The 22,222-nt window shown below is 47.5% G+C and overlaps 1 long non-coding RNA gene across 1 annotated transcript in view; it reads left to right on the top strand.

Annotated features, from left to right (window-relative positions):
- The window catches only part of LOC138267668 (uncharacterized), a 135,015-nt gene that overhangs the window by 92,406 nt on the left and 20,387 nt on the right, over window positions 1-22,222 (top strand). The window contains exon 2 of the long non-coding RNA XR_011199844.1: window positions 2,253-2,305. This is a non-coding gene — a long non-coding RNA (uncharacterized lncRNA). The remainder of the gene's footprint in view (window positions 1-2,252; window positions 2,306-22,222) is intronic.

Here is a 22,222-nt window from a genome sequence, read left to right as displayed (position 1 = left end):
ATGACAGCGCAGGGAGCGAGGTAAGGTGTGGCAATAGTGGTGCAGAGGGGGAGTATGGGCAGCAAGGGTGTACATTAATACTTTTAGAAGTATTGGGACCAGTAATGTTACAAAGTAACCTTCCTTGAAACAACATACTCGATGGAGAGGCTAACCAATCAATAGAAAGAGTTTAAAAACGTGTGCTGATCACCCAGACTTAAGTGGTCTGTAGAGAGATGTAAGAAGATAACAAAGTACTCGGAATATTTGACTAAATCTTGATAGAGAGAGGAATTTTAGAAATCAGAATGATCTATCTAGACCGGGTCAGGAAATATACAAAATCCCAGCAAATGCTGACCAGCACACCCATACATATTTCAGCATCCATGGATTTTGGCCCACAGACATGATTACTTCTGCTATGAAAGTGACAAATGAAGAAGAGTTGAAGTTAGAAACAGAAAAATAAAATGTTGTTGGTGCATGCACTCAGCTAATAGCACGCAGTAACCTGGCAGCAGATCAAGCTGCACTCAAACCTCAAGTGCAAAATATGCCTAGGTCAGGCTTTTCCAATGAGTAGGCCATGATCACCTCGTAGCTGTTCAGTAACCTGTAAGAAGCTCTCCTTTGTAAAACTAGTCAACTAAATTAGAAGCTTGTATTTGGTTGAATTCATGCATGTGTACCAAAATTGAAAAGCTTGTATATGAAAGATTTTTTTATGTATTTTCAAAACTCATAAGCTGATGTCTTTCAGAATACATTTTTGAGTAAGAAAAACAAAACTACGTTTGAGAGATTTTTTTATTTTTATTTTATTGACTTGGTCCTGGGGCGTTGCATCAATGGTTGTAATATATTACCCATATAGCAGCATTTCATATTGACAGACCAATTTTACGGTACTGGTGGCAATCGTGCGAGATGCACTGAAGTGGTCACTGCTGCTGGTAACCTGTGCATATGGTGGTCACTAATGTAATTGACTGGTTTGGTATCTATAACATCTCTAATAATAGTAGCTGTGGAGGAGTTTCATTGAACATAAGCAGTTCTTACAAAAACTTAAGAGACTCCTGACCTAGGTCATGCCTACACTACACCTAGCCTACTAAACTTTGCTCATGCAGTACACCTGCTTTCCCTCCTATAAAAGCCCAGAATGGATGTAAACTGTTGACAATGAATCCACATTTCTAAAGAGACTCCAAATCCTGCTGTGAAAGCACACCCCTCTGGGAGCAGCAAAGGGATTTTACCTCTGCTTAATTTTTCCTTTTCCCTATATAGTGACAGGTTTGTTGGATCAAGCCTAGGCAGCGGATGTGTGCTGTCTGCAAGACATACTGTATAGAGTCTGAGCTTTAACCATGCCAACTACTGGCATTCGTTCTTTGTTGTGCTAGTCTTAAATGCTTCCTTTTTTATTAGTGCATTTTTCTAAATGTCCCTCCTTTGTGTGCTTAGTTATCTCCCAGGCGATTTCACTAAGAGGACGATTTTTTTTTTTTTGTTGGCCATCCCACTACGTTAATGCTTCCTCCTATTACAGCGTGCGATGGCACATCCTCCTGTCTGGGCATTGCAGCCTTAGTGTTTTTGGATGTCCATAGCAATGTGTTCAACCCACTCCAGTGAAAACAGTGTTTAGAAAGGCACTGAAGGCTTCAGGTTTCGTTTGTTCTTGTGCCTCTGCTTGGGTATATTTAATTGATATTTTCCAAGCCACTTTCCCTTCAATCATCCACTTTCAGACTTTCTCATTATAAAGTCCTCTAAGCAGTGATGCAGCTGCTTCTCTGGTCCAGTGGTAAATCCTCATTCTAAGTTCTCTAGACAGTGTTTCTCGCTGCTTCTCTGGTCCCAGCTGTAATTCCCAATTCTTAGTCCTATAGACAGTGCTGCAGCTATCTCTGTTCATACATCCCCTCCTCTCCAAAACAAATAGGTAGAAGGTATGGTCATTACAACGTCCATAGCTCTAACTCTCTCAAATGCGAGACCTATTGCATTGAAAATGTCTGTTGTTTTTTTCCTCCCCTAGTTGTTTTTTTTTTTTTCTCTGGCTCCATCCCTTCCCAGCTTCGTTTCACCTGACTCATTGGGTTAAAAGCCAGCGCTGATAAGCTGGCAGAATGAACACATTCTTTCAGAGAAGTATTAATTATTCCTGCTCATAAAATTCATCTTGATGCAACGAACCTATAATTACAAACAATACATACAAGTAAATTGAAAACGTTTTTTTTTTTTTTTGTGTACAGTGACTTTCCCAGTCAACTGAACCGGATAACTCTGTGCACGGTTTCTACCAGAGGTGAGTGTAATACTGTACTCAAGATAAATGGTCTGAGCAAAGTAAGTTAGAGACATCTTTCTTATAACTAGAGTTGAACACATGGCAATGTTTTTTTATTTATATTGCAGAAATATGGAATATGAACAAATAAAAGGAAGATCTAAAAATTCTCACAGGGCTTTAATGGTACATATTAGGTTTTTAGCCTAGGGCTTTGTGGGTATTGGGACAGCAGGTTTGTGCACAGAGTAGATGGATGTAACAGTACCAAACTTTGTACAAGTGATATTGACTTTCATATGAAAAATGATAGGATCCATATTAAACTCAGGAGCCACCGCGACACCCCCTCCCTCCAATATACATGCAGACAAGGAAGTGCCAATGATAAGTCCAGGTCAATATATTAGCCATACTTGTTGCAGCTTGCTGCATCTGCGAGGTGTCCTTAATTAAATTGCAGAGTAGATTGCCAGACTTTCATCTCCAGTCTCTCTAACCACCCCCACCTCTCTCTGCCTTTGTCTCTCTATCCCTCTTTCCCTCGAACCCACAATATCCGTTACCTCATTTCTCCAGTCTCTCATCCCCAAAACTCTCTTCCTAACCTTTGATTCTCCCTCTGTCCACCGAGCCCCTCCCAGGTACCCCTTCTCTCTCAAGACCCAGACCTTCTATCTTTCTTCCCATCTTGGCCCATTTCCTCTTTCTCTTTTCACCCAGCTTGTCTCACTCGCCCTCACGTCACTGACTCTGTAGTGCCGTAGTGACTTTCTCTGTTCCTTTTTCTTTCTTCTCACGAGCCTTCTCTTTTCACCACCCCACCATTGGATTGCACCCCTTTTCTTTCTCCACTCCCAGGCCCATTGTCTTTCTCTGACCTTGCCCTCCCCTTTCTTCCCCTTGTCTGTCTTTTGCCCCTTAGCCTCTGTCTTTCTGAGCCCACCCCCACCCCTACACCTTCTAGTCTCCCCCTGTGTCTCTGCCCCTTATTCCTCTCCCCTGTCTCATTCCCACGAGGCCTCTCTCTTGATTCCTGTCTCTCCTTTCCTGATGTCCTCTTGTGTTGCTCTCTAACCCATCCCCAAGAGCCTCTTGTTTCTCCACTCTCTTGTCGCCTTTGTTTCTTATTTCGTGACCCTCCTTTTTAGGTCGAGCACAGCAGTGCTCAAGTGCTTCTTTTCCAACGTGTTATCTATATGGGCTTTTAGCCACGCACGCCTCAAGTGCATCACTATCGCTCATTCATGGGCTTGCCTTTCAACAATCATTGATCATTGGTAAATGCTTTGTTTGTCCCTCCTTGGGTCGGTTTGGTTATCACCTTGGACACCGACCATGTTACATAGCTAATTGCACTTTTGCTGATACGTTAGACTGCCAGCAAGCTTTTTTTCCCCTTTTTGTGTGTCTCCTTGGCTTGACGCTTTGAGTGGGTTCTCTTAAGTAAAACTTTATTACTTTTCATTTTCAGTTTGTGGCAAGAAAAGTCGGTTAGGGGTTTACAATGATAATAGTTCTAACTCAAGCAAATTCGAGATCCATTGCATTGCAAATGCTTGTTCTCTATTTCTACCCTGCAATTCCCCTGCTCCTTTGTCTTCCTCACCTCCATGGCGTGTGCCATTTTCTCACCTGACTCCGCCATATTCTCTTTCCAGAGTGGACGTTCTTCTTTCCCCCTTGACTCCCCCTTTTCTATCACCCACAGATCTTCTCCAGCCCTCTCGCCTTGCCAGGCCCTCTTTCCCCTTTCTACCCCCAGCTCTTGTCTTTCTCTCCCCAATACCTGCCCTATCCGGGCCAAACCTCCCCGCTATCACCTTTGTCGCTTTCCCCGCTCCTGAGTCTTTCTTTATTTCACCTGTCAGCTGGGCACCCGTTCGGTCTCGCTTCCCCATTGTCTCTCTGTACTCCACAACCACTTGTGTTCTAACTCCCCAAGCCACCTTATCCCTTCTTCCCTGTGATCCTATTCTTTCTCCCTTAATCTCTAGCCTTTCTCTTACCACAGCCCCCTTATACTGTTTGTTTCTCCCCTCGGGCCTTCTGGTCGCTTTCTCCCCTCAATGCTTCCTTGTCTTTCACACCTCTCTTTCTCGCCCCCTGGTCTTTTTCTCCCCCTCCCGTGGCCTCTTCTCCCCCTCACAGCCCCTTTGCCCATCTCCCTCTCTTCTTCCACCCCCCTCCCAATCTCTCTTTAAATCCTCTTCCCCTCTCCACCGTGTCTGTTTTTAACCCTCTTGGTCCCAGTCTCGTCTCCCTACTGGGCCCCCTTAACGTCTTTCATGTCGATCTAGTGGGGGATCCTTGATTCTCCATCCACTCCCTTGTCTTTCTCTCTGGTCCCCCTTTCTTGGTCTCTTGCCTCCACCCCCCCTTCCCTCTCCCTTAGCCTTCTTTTGTAATCTTCCGCTCACAAAGCCAGCCCCCTTCTCCTGACATCCCTCTTAGCTTTCCATCTCCACTTCTTTATTAGGTTACCGAAGGAGGCGATTCATGTCTATCCAGAATACATTTCGATTTATAGCTGGCTTTAGTTTCTTCTATTTTACTAACTGAGTTACTTTGTCAACTGATTTTGGCCAGTTAGTGTTTCTGCACTCACGTTCTTTAAACCTGACTTTACTAGTTTAGTTAAATATTTTTATTTATTTAAAATTAGTCTTGAATATTTCGTTTATGGTACGTTCTCTGTTCCCAGTAAAGGTAATTGCAGTTAAAAGTAAGGTGTTCTAAATGTTCTCGGGATTCCTAACACTGCCAACAACGTTCAGTCTACAAGACCCAGTTTGTGAAGTCTTGTAGTTGTCCAGAAGGATATGTAACTGGTCCAGTATTTGCATTGTGAGGTCAGTGTGGGTATTTTTTGTCTCAATCATTTCATTGTCACTATAGGTTTATTAGCAAGTATACCTAACCTTATACTTAAGAGATGGGATTACCACCTACTTGATTTGCTTGTCACATGAATATTAAAATATTTCTTTCAGGAAGAAAAAAATATGATTGTCTTGTACCACATCTGGTGGGCCTGGATCTGGTATATCAAAAGTGCCAATGATGTTATACTCACCTGTGCGTGAGTGGAGGATTGCTGAGCTATCCAGCATCAAAGCTGCCGCAAGCCGCCAGAGTGCTGAAGAGCTGGGCAAGTTTCGGGAGGGGTGGAGAGCAGAGGATTGTACCACGCTGCACTACTGCCACAGGACGGTTTCTGAGGCTCCTCCGATGTGAGCGGTGCGGCTGGACAGCAGAGGGAGTGGGTGTGGGGTTAAAGTGTAGGGTTGTGGGGTCAGGGCTGTGTCGAGGGTCAACGGACCAGAGGAGTGGTGGGCTGAGGGTTGTGGCAGGGCTGCGGTAGGCCAGGTGACAGGCAACAGGGTTGGGCACAGGGCTGGGCAGGGCACGGCTGTTCCTCTTACCCTCTCACCCCATCTTGCCTGCCTCTCACCTACCCACCCCCGTTCCTCCTTCCATGCTCCCTTAACTTCTCCCTCTCACTGTCCCTGGCCCACCTTTCATCCTCTGCTCGCTCCCACTGCCACTTCTTGCCTGGACCGGTGCTCCCATTGGCTCCTGTCCCCTGTTCCTTGCTTGTCTCTCTTTGCTTTGCCTTGCCTTTCTTGCCTACACTCCTTGTTTTGCTTGCTTGCCTGCCTTGTTGCGTTCACTGTCTTTACTGCCTTGCCCAGCTGCCCAAGCCTTGCCTTGGTCGCTGCCGTGGTCTGGGCAGGTAGCTGGGTGCCGGGAGGTCAGGTAGGTGGCTCGGGGCAGCTCAGGGCTTGGGACAGAAGCAAGCATCTTGAAGAAATCTGTCTACTCCCCGTGTTGTGAAGGAGGTTTCATGAGCGCAGCAGCCATAGAAGGCTGCTGCTGATAATGCAACACAGGATTCTTACGGATGCGGCCCAGCTAGGTCTGGCTGCAGCTTGTGGGACACCGATGAGATCTGCTTGTAGCCCAACTGCCTGTCTGCACCACTCCAGGTCCCCCTCAGGATACTTACCCAAACACTGCAGATAACAGAGTTACTACAATACCTGCCAACTATTACTAGTCACCCACAGCCAAACCTGCCATCTTGCTAGCCTAGCGAACAGCACCGCAAAAGACCAAAAAGGCCATAATGCGCTCCGGTAGAACTAGGGCTCCCCATACCACTCTTCAGAGGAAGAAACCAAGCTGGGGAAGGGGGACTGAAACATCTGACATTCTCACAGCTACAAAACGCCTGTCCAAAATTGACGCCAAATTTTTTCTTAAGGATCCAGTTTCAACCATTTTATGCAGCACACTCAATTATTGCTGGCCTACCATCGCCAATGGAGCCAACTATCATTAGTCAAGTAGCCGCTTTTGGTTTAGGTGCAAATTTGTGTAACCTTAAGCCTGTCGGACATCCGCCAATCCCACCAGTGCTCTCGAAACTGGAGCCATTTGCTCTTCAAATGGCAACAAAATCCTTTACAGTGGCACACCGGTGCACTTGCTTGGCCCTGGAAAAGAGTTTCTGTCCACAGGTGAAATTGACAACTGTGACGACTGCACAGACAAATCCAATATAGTATAATCCACTCACTTCCTTCCCTCTACTCTGGTATTGTTAGAACCAAGGCAGCCAACCCAGCACACTAGTTCTGACCAATCTCGCTCACCCAGCTCTAATCCCAACTACCCATTGAGAATCTGCACCAGTGATACCACTCTCGGCACATGCCGAGCAGACCCAGTGTGCGGTCAACACTCACCAAAGTACCCAGCAGACAGATCTTGACTCAGGGTATCCCCAACCCCCTCCCTCCTGACAGCTGTGCACCCCAGGAAAAACTAGCAAGTTGTATACAGTAGAATCCTTTTTCGCTCACCTCCCTGGAATGAGAGGCAATGGTGGCAGTATACAGAGATAGTGCCTTTGGACAGAAACAGACCTGCTCTACCCCTGTGCTCGCCTGCAGTATCTTGCTCCGACACCAGGCACCGATGCACCTATTGAGACTGCTACAGATCCCGATATCCCAACAATTTTGTACATTATTCAGAGCAACCTCCAGCTCACCGCTTAAGTCTTAAACTCCCAGCCTACTAAAATGGATACTCCAATCAAAATGTTAAATACGCTGGCAGTTTTTACTTCAGAAATTGACTCACATTGCAGACCTTAATAATCTGATAGCTAGAGCCCAGAATTCTGCTGACTCTTGGCTTTCGGTCTGTCCTTCCACCTGTTTTCCAATCTTGGATAAGCTGGGATCCCTACCAGAAACCCTATGTAGCATGTTTGAGGATATAAAAAGAGCTCTGACCCAAAAAACGGGGTAGCCAACCCAAAGTCTGCTACCAACACTAGGAGTAACAACCCGCTGCAACGTCAAATAACATGTATGCAAGGTATGTCTCAGGAGTCTTCCAAATTACACGAACTGGAACCTATACACAGGCATCGAACTTCAGCAAACAAACAGCAGAGTCCCCTAAAACATCCTTGCAAGACTCCGATCCATTGAGTCGCCCGTCGGGAAACAATTCAGGGCCACTTATTAGCTTTGGGGTCTCCTCACCTACTATAAGTGGCACTCTAGCCAAAACTTATTTGCCATCAATGCCTTGGATGAAGTGCAGACGGAAAGGGCCAAAGCACAGGCTAAAAACACTTGAGAAGAAGACGATTGACTCCTTCAGTAACCAGGCAGGGGTCCAAAATACCATCTAGCACACCTCTAGGGTCACAGACTCAAGCACGTACTCCTCATGCAGGAATTAAGGACGGGTCGATGATAAAGTCCCCTTGGGGAACACTGCCCAGTTCTACTAAACTGGCAACCCAGCCTATCTCTACTTCTCTACCAAACCAACTTTGAGTACGGGTGTCTGAAGAACTTGGGAACAACATCACTGCCAATTCTCTCGAGCTGGGGAACAAGTCAGGTGCTTCCTGGATTGCCACTCCTGATGCCGATGATTGTTTAATCAAATGCACACCTCATTGTCGCAACAAATTTTGACAAAAAATCCTGCCTTGCCAAACTGTCCTTGAATCCATCAAATCAGGAAAAGCCCAGTTGGAGGGAGCAGGAGAGCAATTATACAGTGGCAGCGTCAGCAACTCGTGATGCCACTAGACTTTAAAAAAATAAATAAAAAGTACTTGAGGGATGGTGCTCTAGTCTCAGGCTGCCCCTGTGGCCCCAGCACTGACCCTCTGTAACTGTGGCCCAAGCTCTACAGTAACTCTGATGTACCCAGAATACAAATCGAGAGGCACATTGGACTTGTTGAATCTGGGAACATCCTATGGCTGCTGAGACAGCAAGTCTCACCTCAGCTGATATAGCATCAGTGACATTTATTCCACCTTTGGCATCCCAGATGAATGAAGAAACCAAAGTGACCTGGACCTCTGCTAAGGTAGCAGAGCAAGTACTTGGATTTGATGGGTCTTTGAGGAATTGGGGGATTCACATTAACCTGTAACATACCCTGCCTATCCAAGTCTACTGACACGACGGGGGGACTCAACCACTGTCCTGTGCATTGAATGGCATTTCAAAGAACTCTCAAGGCAAGCTGATCTCTTTCCACCCCCCTGTCCCCCAAACTCCCCCCTCCCTGGAAAGCAGGGGCAAACAGTGCCCTCGCCCAGCTCCGAGGCCCCCTCCTTCCCTAATGACTGGAGCTGGCTACCCAGTATCCTAAGCACAGGACCAAGACAACTAGGACTGATCAGGCCAACTGCCAGTGGCCAGGAAGATAAAACCAACCTTGCAATGTGCTCCTGGAATATCAATGGGTTGCAGGATAAACTGGAGGATAGGAGCCTACTGAACTATCTAACGTTTTTCCAAATAATAATGCTGCAGGAGACCTGGACGGAATCTCCACCTGCAATCCCAGGATTCTTGAGTTATCACATCCCAGCAATAAGGAGGGCCTGTTTTGGGCACCTGAGTGGCAGACTCATAATATATCTCCGCAATGAAGGGGCACCACCACATGCCCTCAGCCATGTGCAAAAACCTGAAGACAGTTTTTCTTTTAACAACATGAATCATCTATCTCTAATGAACATCTACATCCCCTCCCGGAGAAAGCTTGCAAACTGGAGGCCGTATGGCATCTGAAAGAGCAGATTGAAGAGCTACTAAATAACACTCCTTGCTCTGAGCGGATTTTAAGCTGTGACTTCAACATGAATCTATTGGGAATGGAGCTTTCTAAAGAAGCTATCATGGCGCGCAACACCTGGCAGATCCCGGATCAAATTTCATCCGGAACTTACAAAGGGGATAGGTTTGGGAAACTCATAAGACCTTGAAGGAATGTATCTTCGATCCACTAATAGCAATTACAGCACAGATCAACCCCCATCATTCGCGTTATTTTAATCTGAAAGCGAGAACACTAATAAACTTTGATTCTATCATCATCCTTGTTCTGCCGAATTTCGAAATTCCAGGTAGCAAGCAGAGGCAAGAGCCATCATTTACCACAAAAGCTGTACTTAACTCATCCAGTTGATCACCATGACCCTGCAGATGTGCTGCAGCATGCAATGTATACAAATAATGGGAGGCAAACTAAATGGACATCTGAGATCTCAGCTGTCCGGGCAGAAGAAGCCAAGCGAATGTGGTCCCTTAAACTGCTCAAGCAGCCTGGGATGAGTTTGTAGGGGAATTTGTGGCATCCTGTGAGCAACACTCTCAAGGCACAAGATTTCATAGTCCTCATGGACCTCCATCCGGATCGCGAACAGATTCTCAAACTCAATCGAAACATCACCCTTCGCCTTCTTTGGAAAGAGCCTGAAGATGAGGCCTTGAGAGAGCTGGTGTCCACTTCCAGATCTGCCTTCAGAGGCCACTTGTGGGCGCACCAAAGAGACAAGGCAGGAAAGCTCCTACACGCATTAAAGTCAATTTGGCGTGCGCTGTTCTGGAGCTGCATAAACAGCCTAAGTTCTGCAAGACACCCCCCCCCCCCCCCCCCTTATAATTAACATCTTCGAGCCTACTTGGTATCAATATCACTTCTACCACTTTGGTCCCTCGACTCAGGGTCCCCTAGGTGAGGGTCCAGGACACAGGAAAAAAACACAAGTTAAAGCACAAAGTGTCACCTGCTTTTCATCACAACCACGCAGCTGGCTTCAAATTCTCTCAAGCATCGAGAAAGAATCATTAAGGGTCGGATTGAGGGAGCACCGGGACCCAATGGTATGCCTGTCGCCCTGCACTGAGGACTCGGACTTTTGGGCAAAACATCTCGCTGCACTCTACACCTGCATACTCGCCACTAATATCATTCTGCAATCATGGAGAGGCTCAATCATCTCCCCACTCTTCGAAGGAGGCTTGACCAACAACCCAGCAAACTAGCATCTGATTGCATTTTTAGATGTTGAGTCCAAAATCTTTGCAAGGATCCTCATGGAGGAAGTAGAAACCTTGGGTGCTGACAATAACCTGATCCCATTTAACCAAACCGGGTTCTCTAAAGGGGTAGGTACAACTGCTAATCTTATGGCTGTATCACTACTATTCGATCAATGTCAGTGTGACAAGAAGTCCCTCTTCCTCTCCTTCATAGACTATAAAGCAGCGTTTGATCGAGTAGACAGAAATTATGGTCTAAGCGTGCCAAATGGGGCATTCCGGCCTACCTGTTAAAAGCGATAGCCCTTCCCAACACTAATACTTGGGTGAAGGTCAAATTAGGTGATGGGACGCAGTTCTCCAGAAAAATTCCTACCTCTCGGGGTCTGCAGCAGGGATTTGTGCTTGCACCTCATTTTAATCTCTTTTTGGCAGATCTACTGGTGAAACTGGACAAGGCGAACTCACATCCACCAAGATTGTGGAAAACTGCTATGGCATGCTAGATGTATGCCGACAAGCTTATTCTTTTCAGCCATACCAGAATAGGACTGCAGAGGCTACTCAATAAAACAGCTGAATTTTCAGAAGAAAATGCTTTTCTCATTAACTCAAGTAAATCAAAAAATTATGCCCTTAAGTGCGCCTGCATCACCAGCAGGCCTCAAAATCATAAAAATGTTACTAGACCTGCAGGTCGAGTAGCTTGAAAAAGCTACTTGACCTAACTTTAATGTACTTGACCCTGAAACAGGTCTCATTGTGTGATCCTATGCAAATATTGCATTTTACAGTCACCTCTTTCTTTCACGAGTGCACCTTCAAATATGTGAATTCAGCATTTCTGCTTTAAATAAAAAAAAAAAAATCCTCTTGTTTGATTAAATACACTAAACATTTGCTCCATGTATAATAAAATCTAGCCCACATATAAGGTACACATGATCCATGCATGACTTACCTCTTTGTTTACTAATAGCCAAAAACCTTATCACTAACTTGGAGATTTACTGATAAAACTATATAGTGTATTAACAATCTATTAAAATTGTGTTTCAGAAGAAATGTATCATTTGCACATCACCAAGTAAAGTGTTCTGACTTTTTTCATCCTATTAAAATATTCTTTCTGATGGATACAACTATGTGTGGATTCTTCACCTAATGAATTCTCCCCATGCGCAGCATTCGACGGAAACTTCTTTCCAGCTCTGCACGTCGGCGAGGACGTCACAATTGCCTGACTCCACGAGGCTCCACCTGATGTCATCGTGGCAATAAGAGACTCTCGCCGGCGTGCTGACGTCCGTTCCCTTTTTTCCGTGCCTTCGATAACGGTAATTTCTCCAGCTCCTGTATCGTTTCCTGTTCAAAGGGATACTTTGTGTTTTTTCGTAATGTCGGCCCCGAAGAAGTAAGGGTTCAAGCCTTGCAGGGAATGTGGAGGTCGAAAGTCTGGTACTGACCCCCAGAACGACTGTCTATGGTGCCTGATCTTGGATGACACGTCCAGGAGTGTGGTTCATGCCAAAAAATGAACCCTAAAGCTCTGAAGGAACGTGAGGCTAAATAGTTTTTAGCAAAAGCCAAGGAGGAGAAAAGGAGGCACCATAGGTCTTTGTCGGGGAAGTCGAGTCATAAGAAGCGGCGCCATCACGACTCTGGCGTCGTTCCAGAGGAAGCCGGTCGAGGTCTCAGTCTGCCCGGCGCCGTAAGTCCTGGGAGGTCAGCCAGACAGTGTCTCCTCAGCCTTTGACTCCGCAATATTCACCGGCGCCGTCGGTCTTTAAGGTGGTGGAGCCTCAGAGTCATCATTCATCTCCGGCGCATCCAGATGCTCAGGATTCGAGTCCAGCTTCGGCTCCTCAAAAGTATCCTGCCTTCCCTGCTTCGGGGACAGATCCGGCCGCATTTCTTAATGCCGTGTTTGCCATATTTCAGAACATGGCGCTGGGAGGTGGTGCGCCGGCTGGCCCCACTGATCCCTTGGCATTTAACTTAGGCACTTTGTCTCCGTACAGACCGACGCCGTTCATGCCATTCTGTCCGGCAGGAGACACTAGCCCAGCGCCGGTGCCGGTGGTGCAGCCGTTGACGTCGAGAGAAAGGCCTTCGACGCCGGTGTCTATTAAGATGGAAGGGTCCCAGAGCCGGATGGCGTCGATGGGTGGTGGTCGAGTGTCCACGGCGCCGATGGATCCATCTCCGGCGTCGGAGGGGTCTGGAGATCCTGTGATGACGCCTTCTCGGCGCCGCTCTCTGACGTCAGCACACTCTTTGTCCACGCCAGGGCTGGAGGCGAAATTGCGGTCCAGGAGAAAGGCCCTCAGGTTGTTGGAGGAGAGAGAGAGTACCAAAGGCAGCTCCTTGAGGAAGGGGAGAGTGAGGAGCCCCAAAGTGAGTTTCAGGGGTTGGACACGGCCAGTGGGCTGGATACTTCCCCAGAGTGGGATTTGGCCTCACCAGGGGAATACACTGAGGAGGCAGCCTCATTCCATTCTGTCATCAGGAAGGCTGCTGATTTCCTAGAACTCCCACTTCCAATGGCACAGGTTAAGACCAATATCCTGACGGAGGTGCTTCATCCTGCCACGGCTATTGCGGATCCGTTGTTACCATTTAATGAAGCTCTGATGGATCCCATAGGAGAAGTTTGGAAGAAGCCTGTTTTTTTGTCAGCAGTGAGCAGGTCGGTGGCCAGACGGTCTAGGTCAGCACCTGGAGACCCTGAATTTCTTTCAAAACATCCGTCTCCTGAGAGTCTGGTCGTGCAGGCGTCCTGTTCGTCACGGTCTGCTCCTGGCTCCTTCCCTGGTGTACCATCTGACAGGGAATCCAAATGCATGGACCAGACGGCCAAGAAGGTTTTCTCCTCCTGCAGCATGGCACTGAAATCAGCTAATGCTACGTGTATCCTAGGCAGATACATTCATGCAAGAATGGATGCAGCTAAAGCAGCGTTGCCGGACATGCCCCAAGACTTGCATGGACTCCTCTCGGATGCTCAGTCAGCGGCGACGCAGGTCATACAGTCAGGACTTGACACCACAGACTCTGTTGCTAGAGCCATGGGAACCTCCATCGCCACCAGGCGTCATGCTTGGTTGCGCACGTCTGGGTTCTCATCGGATGTTCGAGCCAAGCTCTTGGACTTGCCCTTTGATGTGCTAAATTATTTGGCACTAAAGCTGACTCTGCGTTGGAGTGCTTTAAGGAATGTAGGGCAACAGCGAAATTCTTGGGCCTGCAGGATGTTTCGACCCCTTTTCGGTTCTTTGGACTGCTGCAGGTATTTGGACGAGGGACTTCCTTTTGTGGGAGATCGCAGCAAGCAGGCCAACAGCCTTCAAGCCTCCCTTATAGATCATTTAGGGGGCGGGGTAGAGTCCGCACTAGAGGGGCCACCCAACAGCAGTACCCTTCCTCTTCCTCAGGGGGCATTCAACAGGGCAAGCAACCCTAGTCCTCTAACCATTGCGTCCCATGTGTCTCCGGTAGGGGGAAGGTTGTCTCTTTTTCTTCCCAGGTGGGAGTCGATAACATCCGATTCCTGGGTCATCAGTGTGGTAAGGAAAGGCTATGCCCTTCCCTTTTGGGAGATTCTTCCTCCCTTCCCTCCCCGTCCTTCTTTTTGTTCAGAAGATCATCTCCTGTTAGAACAGGAGGTTCTATCCCTATTGTGAAAAGGTGCAGTGGAGTTGGTTCCCGGGCAAGAGAGGGGTCAGGGATGTTATTCAAGGTATTTTCTGATCCCAAAAAAGGATGGTCGCTTGAGGCCTATCCTGGACCTGAGGATTTTGAATTGGTTCCTCAAGCAGGAGAAATTCAAAATGCTGACTCTAGCACAGGTGTTTATGGCGTTGAACAAGGAAGATTGGATGGTGTCTGTCGACTTGCAGGATGCTTATTTCCATATTCCCATTCTCAAGTCACACAGGAAGTATCTCCGTTTTGTGGTAGGGTCGCAGCACTACCAGTTTGCGGTCCTTCCTTTTGGTCTTACTTCCGCACCTCGGGTCTTCACGAAGGTGATGGCGGTTGTTGCTGCAGACCTCAGGAGGAAGGGAATAGCAGTATTCCCTTACCTGGACAATTGGTTGATCAAAGCCAAGTCTCCGGAGCTTGTGCTGCATCATCTGCAGATGACAACCCAGTTCTTGTTCAGTCTGGGCTTTTCGATAAATGTGCCCAAGTCTCACCTTGAGCCCTCTCAACGCCTCCTGTTCATAGGGGCGGTACTGGACACTACATTAAATCGGGCCTTTCCTCCGCCACAGCGGATTCAGGACATTCAGGCGTTGATTCCAATGTTCCAAGAAGGAGCAGTTGTTCCAGTCCTCAAGGTCCTTCGTTTGCTCGGTTTGTTCGCTTCTTGTATTCTGTTGGTCACTCATGCACGCTGGCACATGAGGGCTCTTCACTGGTGTCTCCGCAGGCAGTGGTTTCAGCACAAAGGGAATCTCGAGGAGTCGATAAGGATCTCCAGAGACACTGCAGTGAATCTTCAATGGTGGGCTGCGGTCGGCAACCTGTATCAAGGAAAGCCGTTCTCGTTGCCGCCTCCAGTGACCACAGTGATAACGGATGCCTCCACTTTGGGGTGGGGAGCTCATCTGGGGGACCTGGAGAACAAAGGTGGTTGGTCTCCAGTGGAGCAGATGTTTCATATCAATCTGCTGGAATTGCGGGCGATTCGTTTAACTCTCAAGGCCTTCCTCCCTTCCCGGTCAGTCGGTTCAAGTCCTGACGGACAACACTACCGTGATGTGGTACATCAACAAGCAGGGAGGAGAAGGGTAAATCTTCTCTGCAGAGAGGCTCTGCGGCTCTGGTCCTGGGTGCAGGACCATCGGGTTTGCGTAATAGCAAACCATCTGGCCGGGGTTCAGAACGTGCATGCGGACAGTCTGTCAGCTCCTCTCAGCCGATCATCGGTGGCGTCTTCATCCAGATCTGGTTCTTTACATCTTTCGGATGTGGGGCTTTCCCCAGGGAGACCTTTTTGCCACTCGGGAGAACGCGCACTTCCCATTGTTCTGCAGCCTTCAGTATCCGATGCAGGAATCGTTGGGACGCGTTTCAGATTCCTGGAACCGCCAGTTGCTTTATGCATTTTCCCCCATACCCTTGATTCCTCGAGTTCTGAGGAAGATTCGCCAAGACCGTGCACAAGTCATACTAATAGCTCCGGACTGGCCAAGAACGGTGTGGTACACTGACCTACTCCAACTCTCACTGTGCCCTCCGCTCCATCTCCCTTTCAGGGCAGACTTCCTCTTGCAGTTGCAGGGGCGGGTTCTACACCCCCACCTCCAGAGCCTGCACCTTCATGCCTGGAGATTGAACGGGGCAACCTGAGTTCTTTTTCTCTCCCATCGGATGTGGTGGATGTTATTTTATCGGCCCGGCGACATTCCACCAAATCTGTCTATGCGAGCAGATGGGCTAAATTCGTTCATTGGTGTGGAGAGAGAAAATTAATCCCTTAAGTGCCCATTTGTCGGACATATTGATGTTTGCTTTGTCATTGGCACAGCAAGGTTGTGCTGTGGCCACGGTCAAAGGCTATCTTTCGGCCTTCTTATGTCTTCCTGATCAACCCTTTTTGTTCAAATCCCCGTTAGTGTTGAGGTTTTTGAAGGGGATAACCAATAGGTTTCCTCCCACTCCGCTTCTCATGCCCCAGTGGGATCTAAATCTGGTATTAACCTTTTTGATGGGCTCTCCTTTTGAGCCACTTCATTCTTGCCCTTTAAGGTTTTTAGTTCTAAAGACTGTTTCATACGGCCATCACGTCTGCTAGGCGTGTGATTGAGCTTCAAGCTCTTTCTGTTCACCCACCTTTTACAACCTTTCATAAGGCCAAAGTAGTACTGAGGACCAAGGTGGCTTTCCTCCCCAAGGTAGTGACTCCGTTTCATTTGGGACAGTCCATCACTCGCTCAGCATTCTACCCTCCTCCACATCCATCTAAGGAGGAGGAGAGGCTCCATCGATTGGACCCAAGGAGAGCTCTCAGCTTTTACCTAGACGGAACGAGAGTTCCGCTTGGACGACCAACTCTTTGTTGGATACGTGAGGAAGGGGAAGGCAGTCAACAAACTAACGCTATCCAGGTGGGTCATTCGTTGTATTAAGATATGTTATTCATTGGCGAAGAAAGATCCTCCTAAGGGGAAAAGAGCCCATTCCACCAGGGCTAAATCGACCACATCGGTCCTGGCTAGAGATGTTCCAGTGGCAGACATTTGTAAGGCCGTGACTTGGTCATCCCTCCACACCTTTGTAAAGCATTATTGCTTGGACCCTGAGGTGAGGAGGGATGGCCATTTTGCGCGGTCTGTGCTGCAGGAGTTATTGGTATGACCAGACGGACACCCTCCTCCGAGGCGGTACTGCTTTGGGACTCTATTCATTAGGTGAGTAATCCACAGGTAGTTCTATCCATCAGAAGAGCAAGTTACTTACCTTCGGTAACGCTTTTTCTGGTGGATACACTAGCTACCTGTGGATTCCTCACGGTCTCTCCCGCCTCCCCGTAGTCTGTCTGGTCATGCCGAGATTTCCTTGGGTGTGTACATGTATTGATTGTTTTGCATTATGGGGATAAATGTTTATAGGTATTTTTGTATTTTTGGTTCTATTTGTATGTATAGGAATACATTCTTGTGCAAAACTTTTACAAACGTGTATTGGTATCATTACTATTATTGGCTTTTGTTATTGTTATTATTGGCAACGTTTTTTCTTGAATATAGATATGAAGTGTTTGGAATGTCAATATTTACCTATTTGTCTCAAAGGCACGTCAAAAAATGGAGGAAACTGATGTCAGCACGACGGCGAGGACCTCTTATTGCCACGATGACATCAGGCGGAGCTGCGTGGAGTCGGGCAATTGTGACGTCCTCGCCGACATGCAGAGCCGGAAAGAAGTTTCCGTCAAATCTTGCGTCTGGGGAGAATTAGGTGAGGAATCCACAGGTAGCTAGTGTATCCACCAGAAAAAGCATTACCAAAGGTAAGTAACTTTCTCTTTCATCACACAGAAGTACAAAAAATGGTCTTTCACAGCTACTGAAATATATTTTGAAATATATTTGTAAAGTTGACTTAGCTATATAAATGTGTGTTGGGAAAAACCTGATACCAAAAACCTTTCACTTCACATAGGTCAGACAGTTCCCCTTACAAAATCCTGGAACTCTGCAGTCACAAGGAAAAGCTTTTGTATTGGATAAAGACATACTGACTTTTGACCTCTTTATCTGAACACAGAGCAAATGTGACAAGAACAAGATTTAAATGCCTCTTAATTGCTAATTCAGTTTCTGCCTGAACAGAACACCTGTTCTTCATCGACTTGCTAGAAGGGTGGAGTGGAATCTAAAAATAGCTCGACCGCCTAAAATAAAACTCTGCATAGTGAGTGGTCGAGTAGATTTTTCAAGCCCTTACCAGTGATAAATTGAAACAGTGCAAGAATATAAAAACCTAGCTGTTCTCCTTGACTGCAGCGGCTCTTTAAAGCCCCACCTGGAAAGCTGTAGCCAGAAATCCATCTCTCACATTTGTATTTAAGCACACAGACGCCACTGGTTCTTAAACTTACCTGTCGCTACTAAAGGTCATCCAAGCCAAACTAATTCCAACAATTACATACAGCAGTGTTGAGCTCTTCAAGGGACTGTTCAGTTTACCAAACTGTGCTTTAGCAGCCCAGGTCTGTCTTGAATTTGGCATGCTCAGACAGTCTCTTAGCAAGAAAAGGGGTATTTATTAACTTAGTCTATAAACTTTAGACAACAAGGCTCTCTAAGCTCCCTCATCTGGGCTGAAATCACTGCACAATCCAACTCCCTTTTTCATCTTTATTTTTAGTCCTCTCTGGCAGCATCGGGCCTGGTAGACCAACTACCCCAATTCAGATCATACCAGCTCCTGACGCAAGAAAGACAAGTCTCTCTCCTGGCTAATGGACAAAGAAGTTTTATGTAAACTAAACCATGCCTGGCTCATCTTGTCATCATACGATAGTCTTGTCCCACAGTCTTACCTGGGAGTAGCAGTCAATCCACGGATTAAAGCAGCTTTCATGAAATTTCGAATGGGCTGTCTTACAACGTATGTCCATCTCCCCAGGTTGACGTATGGTAACATAACGGGCACCTGTCAGCCCTGTGGGCTGGCTCCGGAAACACTGATCCATGCCTCTGCAAAAGTACTATGATGGGCCGCAAATGTCTCCTATGACCAGTATGGCTTCAAAGGGGACTGCGTAAATGCAGGCCAGCTATTTTGTCTGGATTCAAAGGGGACGATGTGCAGCTTAGCTTCAGGCTGGTGAAATTTCTGGTCAAATTAGGGAGCCAGCTCCCAGAGATCAAGAGCTCAGGACACGTGCACAATTAGTCAGCAAGCAATTCTGTAATAATCCATAATCAAGTTGCATATTTTAACTTAAAATTCAGCCTTTTTATTTTTTATGATCTTTTATCTGTGTATTGATTGTGTAATGGTTTTAGTTAACTAAACACTGGTAAATAAATTGCTATTACTTCATAACTTAGTGCTACCTCCTCTATATTACTGTGGAATAAAATCGAACTGTATGTAGAAACAGTCAAACCTTCCCATATAATCTACTTGGACACTATTTTGTCACATTATTCACTATTCATCTCCCTGCTCTTTGTTCCTAGATGATTGTTTCTGATGTATACAAACTACCTGTGGATTCCTCACCTTATGAATTCATCCTTGCGCCAGCATCCGACGCAAAGTCTTCTTCCTAGCTCTCCACGTCGATGAGGACGTCACAATTGCATGGCTCCATGCGACTCCATCTGACGTCACTGTGCCAATAAGAGGTCCTTGCCGGCGTACTGACGTCAGTTTTTTTTCTGTGCCTTAGACGCTAACGTTTTTTTCCTGGCTCGGTGGATAGTGTGTAGCTTTAGTAGTTACAATGTCTCCCCCGAGAAAATCGGGTTTCAAGCCTTGTAATGAATGTGGCGGTAGGATGTCGGTCACGGATCCGTATGATAACTGCCTTCGGTGCCTTAGCTCTGAGCACGATGTCGAAGGGTGTAGATCATGCCAGAGCATGAACCCTAAGGCACTAAAAGAGAGGCCAAGCTTTTCTTAGCAAAGGCTAAGAAGAAGGGCCACAAGAGGGCTTCATCTCACGCTTCTTCCAAGAGGCACAAGAAGTGGCGTCATGACTCACAGCACCGTCATGACTGACGGCGCCGATCGACACGGAGCCGATCGAGGTCTCCTTCTGCTAGACATCGAAGTAATTGGAGTCCGTGTCGGCGCCGGGTCAGAGTGATTCTCGGTTCCATACATCATCTTCTGTGCCTGGTCGGGATTCAGAAGCACTAGTTTCGGCGTCGTGGATTCGATGCCGAGGTTAGAATCCCGCTTGAGATCTCGGAGGAAGGCCTTGCGTCTCCTTGAAGAAGAAGAATACCGGCAGTTGGAAGAGGGTGAGCTTGTAGAGCCTTTGGATGATTACCAAGGATTGGGGTCAGCCAGTGGGCTGGATACTTCCCCGGAATGGGACATTTCATCTCCAGGGGAGTTTACGGAGGAGGCAGTGTCACTCCACTCTGTCATTAGAAAGGCAGCGGACTATTTAGACCTGCCTTTATCTGCAGCAGGGGTAAAGACAAATCTGCTAACTGAAGTGCTGCATCCCTCTACATCCTCAGCTGATCCTTTGCTGCCCCTCAATGGGGCATTGTTGGAGCCTATTATGGACTTGTGGAGGAAACCAGTTTTGTCTCCGGCTGTGAATAGAGCTGTGGCAAGGAGGCATAGGAAAGCACCCCTGGGATCCTGGGTTCCTGTCACGTCATCCAACCCAGGAGAGTTTAGTGGCTCAAGCATCTTGCGCCACAAAGTCTGCTCCTGGTTCGTTCCCTGTAGCCCCATCTGATAGAGAGTCCAAACGAATGGAACAGTCTTCAAAAAAGATATTTTCGTCTTGCAGCCTGGCGCTCAAAGCTGCGAACGCTACCTATGGTCTGGGCAGATATGTCCATGCCCTTATGGACTCAGCCAAGGCTATGGTTGGGGATCTGCCACAGGAGGCTCAGAGGCCTTTTGGAACACTCTTTTTGGATGCACAGGCTGCGGTGCAGCAGATTATACAATCTGGGCTTGATACAACAGACTCAGTTGCTAGGGCGATGGGGACATCTGTTGCTACACTGAGGCATGCTTGGCTGAGGTACTCTGGATTCTCCTCTGATGTACAGACCACCTTACTAGACTTGCTCTTCGATGGTGAAAGGCTGTTTGGGGAGAAAGCAGACTCTGCCCTTGAACGTTTTAAGGAGAGCCGGGCTACAGCAAAGTCCTTAGGCTTACAGGCTACCCTTGCTGCCCCTTATAGGTCTTTTCGCAGGTTCAGAGATTTTGGTCGTGGGGCGGTTTTTCGGAGGCCCCAGTACTCCGCCCAACAACCTGCCAATCCATCTTATCGACCCTTTAGAGGGTGTGGGAGGGCTAGAGCTAGAGGGGCAGCCCAGCAGCACCCTTCCTCGTCATCCTCTTCCTCTGGTGGACAACAGCATGGGAAGCAGCCCTAGTTTTCCCCACTTTATCAAACATGCCTCTCCTGTAGGGGGAAGGCTTTGTCTTTCTCTCTGCGAGCGGGAGTTAACAGCAGACTCCTGGGTGTTGAATATTGTGGAAAAAGGATATGCTCTCCCCTTTCAGGAGTTCCTCCTCCCTTTCCCCCCGTCCCTCGTTTTGTTCAGAAGACCATCTTCTATTGTTGGAACAGGAGGTTCTGGCCATGTTCTCAAAGGGTGTAGTAGAGTTGTTTCCAAAGCAGGAAAGAAGTCAGGGTTGTTATTCAAGATATTTCCTGATCCCCAAGAAGGACGGTCCTCTGAGACCGATCCTAGACCTGAGGATTTTGAATTGGTTCCTCATGCAGGAGAAATTCAAAATGCTGACTCTAGCGGGTACTTATGGCGTTGAACAAAGAGGATTGGATGGTGTCTGTTGACTTGCAGGATGCGTACTTTCATATCCCTATACTCAAGTCGCACAGGAAGTATCTCTGGTTTGTGGTGGGGTCGCAACACTACCAGTTTGCGGTCCTTCCGTTTGGGCTTACTTCAGCACCTCGAGTCTTCACAAAGGTGATGTCGGTGGTTGCAGCACATCTCAGGCGGAAGGGAATAGCGGTATTCCCTTACCGGGACGATTGGCTGGTCAAAGCCAAGTCTCCAGAGCTGGTGCTGCATCACCTGCAGGTGACAACCCAGTTGTTGTTCGATCTGGGGTTTTCGGTATACGTGTCCAAGTCTCACCTGGAGCTCTCTAAACGCCTCCTGTTCATAGGGGCAGTACTGGATACAACATAGTATCGGGCCTACCCTCCGCCTTAGCGGATTCGGGACATTCAGGCGCCGATTCCAATGTTTCGAAATGGAGCGGTTGTTCCGGTCCTCAAGGTCTTAAGCCTGCTTGGTCTGTTCGCTTCTTGCATTCTGTTGGTCACTCATGTGCGCCTGCATATGAGGGCTCTTCAGTGGTGCCT

Source organism: Pleurodeles waltl, chromosome 12, assembly GCF_031143425.1.
Source record: "Pleurodeles waltl isolate 20211129_DDA chromosome 12, aPleWal1.hap1.20221129, whole genome shotgun sequence".
NCBI lineage: Eukaryota > Metazoa > Chordata > Amphibia > Caudata > Salamandridae > Pleurodeles > Pleurodeles waltl.
Note: the sequence above shows the minus strand (reverse complement) of the source record. Positions and strands in the feature narration are given on the sequence as shown.